General features: G+C 36.0%; 1 protein-coding gene across 1 annotated transcript in view; it reads left to right on the forward strand.

Annotated features, from left to right (window-relative positions):
- The window catches only part of PTPDC1 (protein tyrosine phosphatase domain containing 1), a 48,560-nt gene that overhangs the window by 918 nt on the left and 33,995 nt on the right, over positions 1–13,647 (forward strand). The gene's annotated exons all lie outside the window — the stretch shown is intronic.

Below are 13,647 nucleotides of genomic sequence, written 5' to 3' on the forward strand. Positions count from 1 at the left end.
ATTTTACCTCAGTCCTGATAGTAATTTTTTATACCTAGTTGTTAGACTCTGTTTCTGTTTTTGCCAATAGGCTGATCTTAACGCTTTGTTTATTGGATGAACAAATAAATAACAGAGTGATTAGCTTGCATGTTTATGATGTAGAGTTAATTGTTTTTCTTTTGAACAGCTCCCTTGAGTCTTATTTCTTAGAAGGAACCATCTGTTTTCAGGAGGCCTGCACCTCAGTCAGTGAAATTGGGCACCAAGTCTGTGGAGTAATTAATCCCAAAGTAATACGTGTGAAGTAAGCCAAGTGTCTGCAGTTGCTCTTTATTTTGAAGCAGTTTTCCTCCATCTAGTTTTTGCATCAAGAGTTTCTGTAAAACATATATGGAGGCTCCATGAGTTAGACAGCATAGGAAAAGTAAACGAGAGAGATAGTACTCGAGACTTCAGGGTCAGGCATTGTCAATTTAAGATATACAGTAATTAACTAGTTGATCCTTTCCTATAATTGGATTTCTTGGTTGGCAACATAACACCACTTGGATAATATTTCTTCCATCTGTTTTAGTGCAATGTCTAACAATTGTGAAACTCGTTTATTATACTGTATTGGTGACTTTATATATTCACAAAATATGGTGAAGCCTACAAATAATGAAGGATTGATCATGACGGGAAGCTGTAAAGTTTGACAGTAGAATACATTCTTTGGATGTTGGGAAGGTGGAGTTTAGTGGGATGATATGTAGAAATTAAAGACTTTGGCATATCGTGAATAGTGTGCAGGATCATTTTTCAGATGGGAATATATTCTGGGGTTTTACGGATGGGGAACATTGCTGAAGATTAGTGTAATTCCATGAACAGTGGAAAAAGCAAAATGATTTTCTTTTAAAAAGACGCTTTCAATTCAAATGTCACTCCTGTCTGAAAATGTTTTACCAACAATTGTTACAAGTAACACCTCATGCTATTGCAACTAAAAGATGAGAGATTTTTTCAAGTGTGTTTATTCAACTGCACAATTATGCTTCTGGTCAATTTTCTGCATTTTTTTCCTACAGAAAAAGAAGTGAGAAATACTGTAAAGATTGGAAACTGTAATTGTAAAACCACAAAAATTGGCAAAGGAATTTAGGGCATGTGTAATTCCATGAAACTATTTAACTTTTTTGATAGTGACTAAATTTTCAAGTTTTGAATATTCGCACAAAATTCTAAAATCAGCAGTTTGATTCTTTATTGATCTAAAAATATTTCTGTATAACACATTTTAAGCTATAGTAAAACCATGAGGCAAGAAAATGTAGTTGAACTTGTTTACTTTGATATCCAGCTAAAAACTGGATGCTAATCCATCAAGTTTATTGGTTCACAAGCTTGTTTGTCCTCTAAGCTATATATAGTAAGCTGAACGGCTAACTAAGAGAGTGATGACTCAGTTGGTGATAGACATCAGTAAGTAGGTCCAGAAAGTGGGATGGGAAGTGCGGAGTGCTCAGTTGATTTAACTGCCTAGGACTGTAATCATACTTCTTTAAGCCATCCACGTAACATTGGAAAAAATCGTGACGTTTATGGCACTTTGTAAATCAGAATATTAAAATCCATGCAATTGCAGAATAGATTTGCTAATAAAATTGAGATTTGTAAACTCATGAGAGTTTAAACTCGTAAAATAAATTGTATTCCCAGGATGTCACTTCTCAAGCTGGATTGAGACCAAGTATACATGGGAGGCAACATATGATACACATTTATATATTTTTTTAAAAATGGAAGGAAGGGAATTCTACTAGACAATTAACATATAAAATCAACAGAAAGTTAATTGGGCAACTAAACCCTGTGCAAATTAACTTTGGTGGACAGGACTCCAGAGATATACCTTAAAACATCTCATGCCATAACCAGGTCATAAAAGTGAAGTGCTATTGCAAACTGAATGAGAATGTAACCCGAAACATACACTTTGGAGCTTTCTTGATTTATATCATAATATATGGGTTCTCCATTCAGTAAAAGTAATGATGTTTCTTTGTTTAGAGTGGCCACAGAATTACAAAGATACCAAGCTGTTTATCTCTTAATTTACCAAAAATTTAGTGATTTCAAGTCCCTCGCTTCTAGAAGTATGGCCAACCACCACTCTGTGTTTGAGATCAATTACTTTGTCATCGACAAAAATCCTGATTGTGGAGCCAAATTGTAGATCTCTATTGTATATTCTGCCCTCATTCCATATAGGAGATCTGAAGAAGAACAGATAGAAGTATGTAATGTGTACCACAGAAAAGGTTTGTCCCCTATTGTATAAATTTATATAAGTCTGTGGGTCCATACACCCACCATGTACTAGTCACTTTCCAAACAGAGGAAGACAGTCCTTGCACTTATACAATGTAAAGTGTGTGTATATTTATTTATTTATGTACTATGTTTAGGTTTGCTTTCATAGTAGGTGAAATTGCAGACGATAGGAACTCCTATACAAGGAATTGTGACTCACTAAGAAAAAACAAATTAGATAATGCATGATCTAAGGAAGAAGCACATCAATTAAAAGTTGAAGATAAGCTGCACTGCATTTGTATCTTTTTAATTGTTTAATATCTCTGAGTATACTAATGAACGTTTGGAGGATTTTCTTTCCTGGTTTTTATATCTCTTCCAGTACTCCGTCTTAAGGAAAAAAAAACCCACCACCCTCTTCAAGGACAGAAATTCCTCTAATATTTCTCCTGTGCTTCATTAGTGAAGTATGTGTTGAAGAGAGACCAAATCACAGTGTGTCCTCTTAATACCTTGCAAGTATTATTCTTATACATTCAAACAAAGGATCAGATCATTAAACTCTTTCTGGCCAGGTACAAAAGGCCAGAGTGACAAAACGGGGCCCTAAAAGCCTTGTATCTGGATGGAGGATGGGGGGAGGATTCCCTTGGTGCAGGCATTGTGGAGCTTGCAGCTTACATTGTGGACCTTACAGCTGTCTTCTGAGGCTTCTCTTGCAAGTCACGGCATGAGGGTGAGATGGGGTCAAGAGCAGTGTGTCAGAGCCCACAGCGCAAAGTGCTTTGGCTAATAGGGCAGCTCAATAAGACAGCTTTAAATTAGGTCTGTAGGGATATATCCAAAACGGTTTAGCAGATACAATCTTAAAACTAAAATCCTAGACACAGAAAAAAGAAACCCTTTCAGTTCTCCATTACTTACAGATGTTTGAGTCCCACCGCCTTCCAGACATCACTCATCAGCAAATCTCCAACCCATGTTTTTGTGATGGTACTTTCAGTCCAGTTGAGGCTCTGTAGTGTAGGGTTTCCTAATCTTTTGCCTATCATGAATCCTTTTTTGGCTATCCATAAACTTGAGAATTCTTCATTTCATAATAATTTGTTATTAACTTGAGTCCCTAGTCACAGTCCTCATCCACCACTATGCTGTTGAGATACCTCAGGCTGAAAGTATATTCTAGGGACTAGCCTCACATAAATCAGATACAAAGATACTGAGAGGCAGCACACACAACTCAGGCTTATTATTGGAAAAATAAAAATAAAAGGCTTTTGCAGGCTGACCAGCTTTTCTGCCTAATAAGTTAACTTGCTATGAGTCTGAGAACTTTGACATTCAGGACAAGATTATGGATTGTTTTAGAAGATTAGAGCCCATTTATTACAGTGTTGAAATAAGTATAATTGAAAATAGAATAAAAGCGATGCATTTTTCACAGTTGAGACATTTTCATTGAGTTTGATTTCTTCCATTTTTTCATAATATATCTTGAACCACATATAAAACATATCTCTTCTAAACAACATCAAATGAAAATTTTGGAACTTTTTATTGGAAAAATCTCTGAATTTTATTTCAAGAATACTTGAACGATTATATTTGTACTATCGCAATGAATGTCTGTTGTTGCTGCTGTTAAGTTAAGTAGCTATTGTACTCAAATTTCTACTTGCTCTCTGAGTTGATTACGTAAGTGTGAGATGGCAGAATTGTGATCTAAGTGAGGGACAAAAATGCTAAATGTTGTAGAAATTTCAAGTTGTCAAACAGAGACCTAGGAAGTCAGTGCTGCAATTAATCTTAAAGTATTCTTAAATGGTATTACCCCCTTTTATGGATGGGAGAAATTGAGGCAGAGAGGTCAACTGATTTGCCCAGGTCCATGACGTCAGTTAATGTCAGTGCAAGGATTAGAACGTGGAAGTTCCTGGCTTTCAAAGGCTATGTCTACACTACACATCATTAGCAACAGTGTGTAGTGTACTTGTAGCTACATGCTGCAGTGAAAAGCAAGCTGCATCCACACTGCATTGTGTAGCTACATGTATGTGAAAGACTCTGGCAGGGGGATGCAGAGGGGAAAGGCTGAGCCTTTCAGAGCCTGCTTCCCGACTGCCACACCCTTTCCCTGCTGCTGGAGTCTTTCAGTCCAGTGGGGAAAGGCTCCAGCAGTCGGACACTTCAGTGATAAAATAGCAGTATAGACAGGGAGGCACAGCTTGGGAGAGTAAAGAGCTGTGTAAGGCATATGCTTCTGTATATACCCACACCCTTTAGGAGTGTCTTTACTCACCTAAGCTGTGCTTCAAGTTCAACACAGCTGTTTATACCTGTGCTAGAGGGGCTACTCAGATATGTATACTATACTCTGCTGAAAAAAGCATAGTGTAGTCATACGCAAAATGGGGGTCATCTTGCACTGTATTCAGTTCTAGGGCAAGATGACTGTGGTGCAGGGTTGAGGGAAGAGTGTTGAACTGCAGTGGGAGCAGCTGGAGGAGGGAGGTATCTCTTCCTCTCGTCCCCACCCAAGGACCTAGTAACCTAGCTGTTATTCCATAGGCTGAATTTTTGATTAAATGGTGAGGTTTTAGTTGCGACTTTCCTTGTGGTTCAGTCCTCATAGCTAAGAACAGATTTCCTAGAATGTTTTCCTCTTGCAAGAGTAGTTTAGGTTTCAGAGTAGCAGCCGTGTTAGTCTGTATCTGCAAAAAGAACAGGAGTACTTGTGGCACCTTAGAGACTAACAAATTTATTAGAGCATAGTTTAGTCACCCTTACCAATCAAGTTTAAAATCATTGTATACTCATTATGTAGTCACTCAGTACAACTCTCCATCTTTAGAAATATCCTTCGAATTTAAATCCTCTCGCTATTGTGCTACACCATCCCATTATATTTACAACTTCCTCTTTGGTGACTGCTTTAATTAATAGTGAAGGAAAGGAGAAACCCAGAGGAGGGAATATGGGAAGATAGGACTGTCTGTAGAGGGACAGGGAGAATCTTTAAAAAAAGATTGCACTTGATAGAAAACTTGAAACTATATTTGTACTGTTTCATATTATACATTTATCCTTTACCACTAAGAATACGTGCAATTTCTGAGTGGAATAATACATTTCAGATGGTGTGGTTGGCATGGCCTTTGGTCTTGGGCCACACTAGGCACCTAAAGCATGTTTTTAGCTCACAACTGCATTTTATTGTGGGGGTGTGTGTGGGTGTGTTTGTTAGAGTACAGGACTGAGAGTCCAAGCTGGGTTCTCTTTCCTAAATCCTGACTCTGCCCCGACTTGCTGTGCCAACATAAACTGGATCCACAATTAAAAGTTGTAAACAAGCTTTTATAAATCCTAAAACAAATAAAAATGTTTCCGCAGTGTTTGAAGTTATAATAAAAACACTTGTTTATAAACAAACACCACCCTGTAGTACTTGAGTCTAAACATCTCAACATTAGGAACCTGAAAGCAAAGCTGGCTTCATTGCTTTTCATTGTCCAAACAGAGAGAAGCAAAACATAAATGAAAAGCATGGATTAAATTTCGAAAGCTGACTCGGAGATTTAGACACACAAGTCCCATTAAAATTAATAGCAGCTTTGAAAATCTCAAATCTAAAGTGATAAGTAGATTGGATCTTTAATGTTGATAGTAATAGATAACGTTTGTGTTTATAATGCATGATTTTTAAGTTCCCAGTGTCCCTTTATCCTCTCTGTTTGACTTTCCCCCTCTTATAAAGCATTTTGACATTCTTAAATAAAGGTACAATGTGAGAACATAATATTAAATGCAGTGTAATTCCAGTGCGGTGTGTCATATTTTATGTTTGAACGCAAGATAACTTGGAAAATCCTGTAAGTACCACAGTATGGCACCAAAAATAGATTTATTTTCAATTAGTTATATTATTAGATCAGAGTGACACCTAAAAACTGTGGGGATACACATCTTATACATGCTGAAGATATAATGGAGACAACAGGACATTTAAAAAATACATCAGACATTCACATTTGTTCAGTTCTCCTTGCCTTAGTATATATTTTCATTTTCAGGGCAGTTTGAAGCTTTGATTCTGCCTGTTTAACTGCATTATGGAAGAGCGTTAACTGTGGTGTTAACTGTAGTCAGAATTTTTAAACTTGCAGTTTTCCATTGGTCTAAGCAGATAAATTAGTTGTCTGGGGTCATGGACAGGTGAATGTTAAGCCTTCTGTAATGCAGCCCTAAGACAGCGTAGACAGTTCTAGTCACACTAGTTGCCAAACATCGAGTGACCAGGTCCTGTTCTACTTACCTAAAAAGCCTGTTCATGTGGCTGCGTGGTTGGGATAGTTTGGTAGAATTTTCCAAAGTGCTTAGGATTCTTTTTTGTGTGTTTGTTTTTGTTTAAATAGTAACTGCTGAGTTCTAAAGGCTTCAAGAGTATGAATTCATTTGCCTTATATCCCACCTGTTGCTATGCCTTAATTCTTTGAAAACAGCAAACAATATGGTTAAACCAAAAAATAACTCCTCAGCTGGCTCAAAACCTCCTAGCCCTAATGAAAATAGAAATGAAGTAATAATTGTTTTGAACAAACAGGCCTGCCATTGAACCAGGGAGCAAGCTAAACTCTGGCAGGTTACTAGGGCACTCAGTTCTTCAACTGAGAATGAGCTACCTTTAGTACTGAAGAATACAAATCTAGGAAGTGCTAGAGCAATCAGCAAGTCATAACTTCTGCAAGTGGATAGAGCAAAAAGGCAAGCTCTCAACTGGGCTCCAGACCACCAAGTCTTGAATTGTACCTGGAAATGAACAGGTAGCCAGTACTAAGTTATGTTATCATTAGGAAAAGTAATTATTGAAATGCTCACTAGCTGTCATTCAAATATTAAAATTTCAAAGTTTCCAAAATGCATCAGTTCTCACTAAGAAGCTCATCTAAATATTTAGAAATTACCTTTCTTTGCCTTAAATTCAATTTAAAAAAAAATCTGACTACTTATTCTGTTTCGTCTGTATTCAACTAAAAAAACAGCTTAACTTCCATCATTCTTCCCCCCCACCTCCCCCCAAAAAAACCAAAAACAAAAAAACCCACCACTCCATAAAGATACATCATTTATTTACCAAGGTTCTGGATGCTGAGATTTGAAGTATGTGACATACATACTATACTAGCAGTTCTCAAATGGTGATGTGTGGAGCCACTTCTATAACAATGGTGAACCATATGTAGTTAAAATAAGAAGTGGCAGGTATTGTTACTCTAGAAAATTTTACTTGTGAATGGGTCTTCAATTTTTAGTGTTTTCAAGCCTGATCCTGCCGAGCACCTTCAATTCCCAGTGAAGTCAAAGGGGTGACTGAGGGTGCTCAGCACTTGGCAAATTTGGATCCATAAAGTAGTGACAGTCTTGTTAGTTACCGTTAGGGGCCCCGTCTTGCAAACACTTAAGTACATGAATAATTTTACTGACCTAAATAGCTTCACTGACTTCAAAGGGACCGCTCAAGTAAATGAAGTTTCTTACGTGGTTAAGTGTTTGCAGGATAGGACCTATAGAGACTGATTTTTCAGCTGTCTCCCACAGTTCCACCTGAAGTCAATGGAAACTGGAGGTGCTCAGTATTTCTAGAAAATGAATCCTAAAGTGACATACTAAAATAGCAAGGGGACATGTTATTAATACTTTCTTAAGCGATTATTTTTGAAGTGTGAATATCTGATCTGGTCAGGTTTCTAAACAACAAAAGAATTTGGTTCTTATATATTAACTATCTACAACTTTTAATTTTTAGAAATTAAACTGTTTTGTAGCTAGAATTGTGCAACTCAAATTTTGCAACTCAAATACTTAATACTATTTTTGTTATTTATATAAATGGTATCTCAGTTAACTTACCAAGTTTCTGACCTTAAAGTTCGAAATAATGAGCCTTTTCAAATAGTTTTTTAATGGAATTAGGGTTTACTCTTTAACTGTATTATAGAATGTAGAAAACATGAAAATGAGCACCAGTAACTTCCTTAGTTAAAGGCATTACGATTTTGCCTCTCAACAATTTATTCTGCTATCTGATTTGTCACTACTGTATACAGCACCTTCAGTCCTAAAAATGTATTTTAATATGCATATTAATTACATGGAACAGAATGAAATTATATGTCCTCCAGAATCTGTCTGTTATAAATAAGTTACAAGTATGACTAGGGCAATTATTAGGGCATCCCTCATAGTCTATTAATATACTTCAGTCTTCTTTTGTCTGCAGAAATTTTAGGTACAATATCCAAAGTGATAGCAACAATTTGCCATACGGTTAAAAACATTTACATTTATTTTTAGGTTTCAGAGTAGCAGCTGTGTTAGTCTGTATCCGCAAAAAGAAAAGGAGTACTTGTGGCACCTTAGAGACTAACACATTTATTTGAGCATAAGCTTTTGTGAGCTACAGCTCACTTCATCGGATGCATGCCTATTTATTTTTGAGTTATGGATCATTTCATTTAATATTTTTCAGCTACAAAAGGGAAAGGAATTGCAATGACATAGCAAAGAGGTTTAAAAAAATACAATTAAAATAACTTTTTCCCACCCTGGTAAATATCTGTTGCTTACTTGGACAGTGAATATTTGCCATTGATATTTCTAAAATAAAAAAATTGACTGGACATACAAGCTTATACTGTAGTTTCTTCATGAGACACAAAATGCCTGAGGGGCGGAAACTGTGGATTTAATTGATTTCTTTTCTCCCTCTGTAATTAACAAATGAAACATTTGTGAGTCAAAGTTGTTTGGTCTAATAATATAATGGAGTGCACCAAACTTATTTTTCACAGAGGGTGGTTTTAATGGTCATGTAACCTTTCCCTTACTTCACTTTCTCCACGGACTATACTATCAAACCAATCATCATTTTTGTAAACAATAATATTTTTACCATGCCATTTTCTAAGAAAATAATATTTAACTGGAAAATCTAAAGAAGAAAAAGCAAACTTGAGAATAACAATGGGCCATATTTTTAAGGGACCTCAATAGGGCCTCTAAATTGTGGATGCAACTTTCCATGACCAAATTTTTATTTCCATGGCTGGGCTTTTTGCACAATTGTGCTTGGATTTGTACAAACTGGGTATTGTAATTAGCCATGAAAAAACACAACTTGATTGCAAATTCAGTTTGTGTACAATCAGTTTTTGTGTTTGCAAAAATATTGTCCATAGCATCTGCAATTTTAAATGGCAGTTTTTAAAGTTTGGCCCTATCGCTCTCCTTTGCATATTGGAGCAGCTGAATTTTTTCATCTCTGAATTTTACTAATTCCACGGATATTAGCCATCAAACAGTTAAATCTGATCAGAAGAATGTTTCTAAAAACAGACCTAACAATTTAGCTCAGTTACCAACTCAGTGTCTTCCGCGGCCAAATTAAGACAGGTCCTTAGCTGACACAATATTTTCCAAGCTTAATTGGGCTTAACCCTTAGAACAGTTGTATCCAGGTCAATTTGCTTGCGTAAATAAAGCAGATCTCCCTATCTCCAAGAAGCTTGTGTGAATACAGGCTACTGTGTTTTTAAGTAAAGGGAAGGGGGGTAGAAAGGGGTGTCATGTTATGGCGAACTTTCAATAACTGTTACTAACATTGCCAGCTTTTTAATAAGTGCTGCAAGAATCAGTGGAAACCTTTTGTATTGTCAACTAATGTTCAGTGGTTGAAATGAACTTTGTAAAATAGAGCAAAATATTTCCCATACTGTATATTCGCTAGTTGTTTACTGATTCACTCACCCAAAGAAATCCATATAGTTAGGCTCTTCCTTCTTTGATTAAGTATGCTGTCTTCAGAAGCACTTGTTTTTTCATGTTGTTGTAGACATATAATATTTGATCCTGTTAACTTACACTAGCTATAACTACATTAGTTATATGCCAGGCTCCTATGTTAAAATAAGAAAGAGAAAATATTAAAAGAACAGATGAGATACCAGAGATTTGAGTATGACATTATTCATTGTGATTCATTGTTTCAAAATTGATTTATTAGTGAGTCCTTGTTTAATGTAACTTCATCCAAAATTATCTCTACATTGCCATTGCTTCAATGGTTAAGAAGCACATCTTATAAATACCTGCCAGAAATGACAAACTGGTTTTGTTGGACAGTAATGGGAGTGAAGGAAGAGGGAAAGGATTCTGTTGTTAAAATATCAGGTTTAATGTAGCCCGTTTGCCTCAATCCCTTTAAAATCTAAACCAGACACAGAAAGCAGTTTATGGGATGATTATCTGCATAGTCCCTTAGGTATTGCACATGTAGTCTTAGGGGAAAAAAAATTGATTGTTATTGGCTCCTCCCAGATTACCCTTACAAATCCAATTAACCATAGTAAAAACTGCAACAACATTTAGGATTCATTTCTATAAACTGGTATTTTCATACAACACACAACTTGTGCTTGGTCAAATCTGCAGCAATGAAGGGATCAGCAGTCACCCAGTCTTTTTTCTGGGTAACAGGTAAGGCATTAAACTGAAACTATTGAAGTTGCCTGTTAAAACTAATTTAAAATGAGAAGCTAACTCTCTCCAGTTCTGAGGTTGAAATTTGCAAAGGACAGATATTTGTATTAATTTGACATTGCTAAAGTCCCGTTTTAAAGCATGTGCACTTGTGAGCATAGTTATATTAAAATTCAGTTGTGTATAGCATTCCAAACTATAATGACAATCCAATTCACTCTTCTGTATGTAGTTCACCATGCAAATCAGAAAAACAGAGTCTTACTAAACATGAGATGCAAGATTAATAATATCTGAGTCACCAGTTTTGTTTGTAGAACAGTTAATGTATTCACTTTTACCCTGTTCCTTTATAATTCCCAATAGTAATTACTGGCTGCCAGCGTGTTCAAGATAGTTTAAAATAAGGTCTGTAAACTATCGTGCTAGCATTTACTGAATAACTCTGATAGTGAATTAAAGAATACTAATTAAATCAATTGTTAGACCTGTCCATCAGTTTAGCACGAAATTTCTTGCTATTTAATTTATGCCCACCTTCAATTAATACCCAGGGCTGCGACACCTACACAGTGTTCTGCTGAATTGTATGTAGGCTTGGCAGAATTTGATTTTTATTTTATATAATTTTGTTGGATATTATTGATATTTATTTTTAAGCATTATATATATATATATATATATATATATATTTATTTTTAAGCACTATATATATATTATTTAATGACAGACCCTGAGATTCAAAAAGTTAATGAAGATACATGGTCAATATCACATGTCAAAATATATGAAGTAAATATCCTGTAATTAAATTAACAAATTATATGTGTTTTTACTATTCATTTACTTGTCCATTTGTAATAAGCCTAATTCAAAAGACTAAATCACTGGATTTTAACTCTAAGTTCTCAAACAGTATTGGTTTTTACTTTGCCTATTTGGAAATTTCAGTTGTCATCAATGGAAATATTTTTTGTCTATGTTTGTGCAGTGAAATTAGTGTTTACCAACATTTACCCATAAAAATCTAAACCTTCCAAGCCTAATTGTATGCTTTTGTTCCTTTTGTATGTCTGTGATATACCATAAACAACCACAGTCCTGTGTAAACACTCTGCTTAATGATTAAGTCACATTCAGTTCTTACTGAAACAGATGGTGAATATTGTTTTTCCTTAAAAAAAAAAAAAAAAAAAAAGTGCACGGAGGCAGGTACAGACATAACATACTGATCCTAATCCTGTTCCCATGTAAATCACTGGATGTTTTGCCACGGGTGTAGGATCACCCCACTGTGTAAATGTCATATGGCTAGTCTATATGAAAACATATGTGTGTTATTGTTACCTTGACCTCCATTTCTCTCCCCGTCTCCCCATCTGTTTTTCATCCACCTCTTGTGTCTTGTTGCTAACCTAGATTGAAAACTCCTTGGGGAATAATATTTTCCCTTTTTAAATTGTCATCACTAGTAATAATGCAACGTGGAAATAAAAACATTACTTCTCTGAGCATCTTTACAAATTTGTATTATTTCTGACAATGATGTGACAGTTGAGTTAGCAATTCTATTATAAAATTTGGGTTTTTTTTAGTGACCTGTACTTCTAGCTGAAATGTCTTCTAATTGGCTACTTGTTAGCATATTTTAAAATGTTTTAATGTCAAAAACTCTTGATTGCATATCTTAAAGTACCTGATTTAAAAAACTGAATTTTGACAAGTTTAATTGTTTCTCATATGTTGGAGAAATAGGCTAAAGGGATTTTTTTTTTTATGATCACGTTACTCTGACTTTCTTTAACCTACACTGGTAAAAAGTATCATCTAAGGTTACTATAACTCAGGCTTTCTCAACCTTTTTCTTTCTGAGGCCCCCTCAACATGCTATAAAAACTCCATGGCCCACCTGTGCCGCAACAGCTGTTTTTCTGCATATAAAAGGCAGGACCAGCATTAGGAATAGCAAGCAGAGCAATTGCCCGGAGACCTACGCCACAGCGGGCCCCGCGAAGCTAAGCTGCTCAGGCTTCTGCTTCAGCCCCGGGTGGCAGGGGCTTCAGCTTTCTCCCTTGGGCTCCAGTGAGTCTAATGTTGGCCCTTCTTGGCGGACCCCCTGAAACCTGCTTGGGCCTCAGACCCCTGGTTGGGTACCGCTGCTATAACTGAAAGAGATTAGAGAAAACAACATTTAGAGATTTGAGAAGAAAACTTTGTGCAGTTTACAGAACTTTGTGTTGTTACTTTCATTCCTTCCTGTGTTTTGGCAGGTAAGGACCTGATCCTGAAAAGACTTATCCACATGACTAACTATTCAGGGGAGTAGTCCCATTGACTTCAGTAAGACCAGAGCAATTACTCATGTAAGATATGTGTTGGCAGGAACAGGCCAGATTTTTGAAAGTATTTAGTGCCTAAAGACTTAGAAAGATGCCTAATGGTATTTTCAAAAGGGACTAGGCACCTATCTACATCTTTAGGCACCTAAGTACTTTTTAAATCTGGCCCTTAGATGGTTTTTGCCTATTGTTTATGTGTGAAAGACAACAGGGGAGAAAACAACCACCTTAAAAAAAACAAAAGCAGGGAGATATGAACATATCCACAAAAACCAGCAAAGGGACTGTGGGAGATGTGTAGTGTCTGATGCTACTGTTTACTCATTAAGTTGATTAGACTTCAAGTTCATTATGTCCTTTTTATATTAAGGTTGAAAATACTGAGTTTCTGAAACAGAGATTTTAAAATTGGCTACTAACTATGGCCCTGATATTGTAAGTACGTGAGTAGTCTCACTGAAATCCATGGATTTACTCACATGTACAAAGTTAC

This window comes from Natator depressus, chromosome 7 (assembly GCF_965152275.1).
Source record: "Natator depressus isolate rNatDep1 chromosome 7, rNatDep2.hap1, whole genome shotgun sequence".
Classification (NCBI taxonomy): domain Eukaryota; kingdom Metazoa; phylum Chordata; order Testudines; family Cheloniidae; genus Natator; species Natator depressus.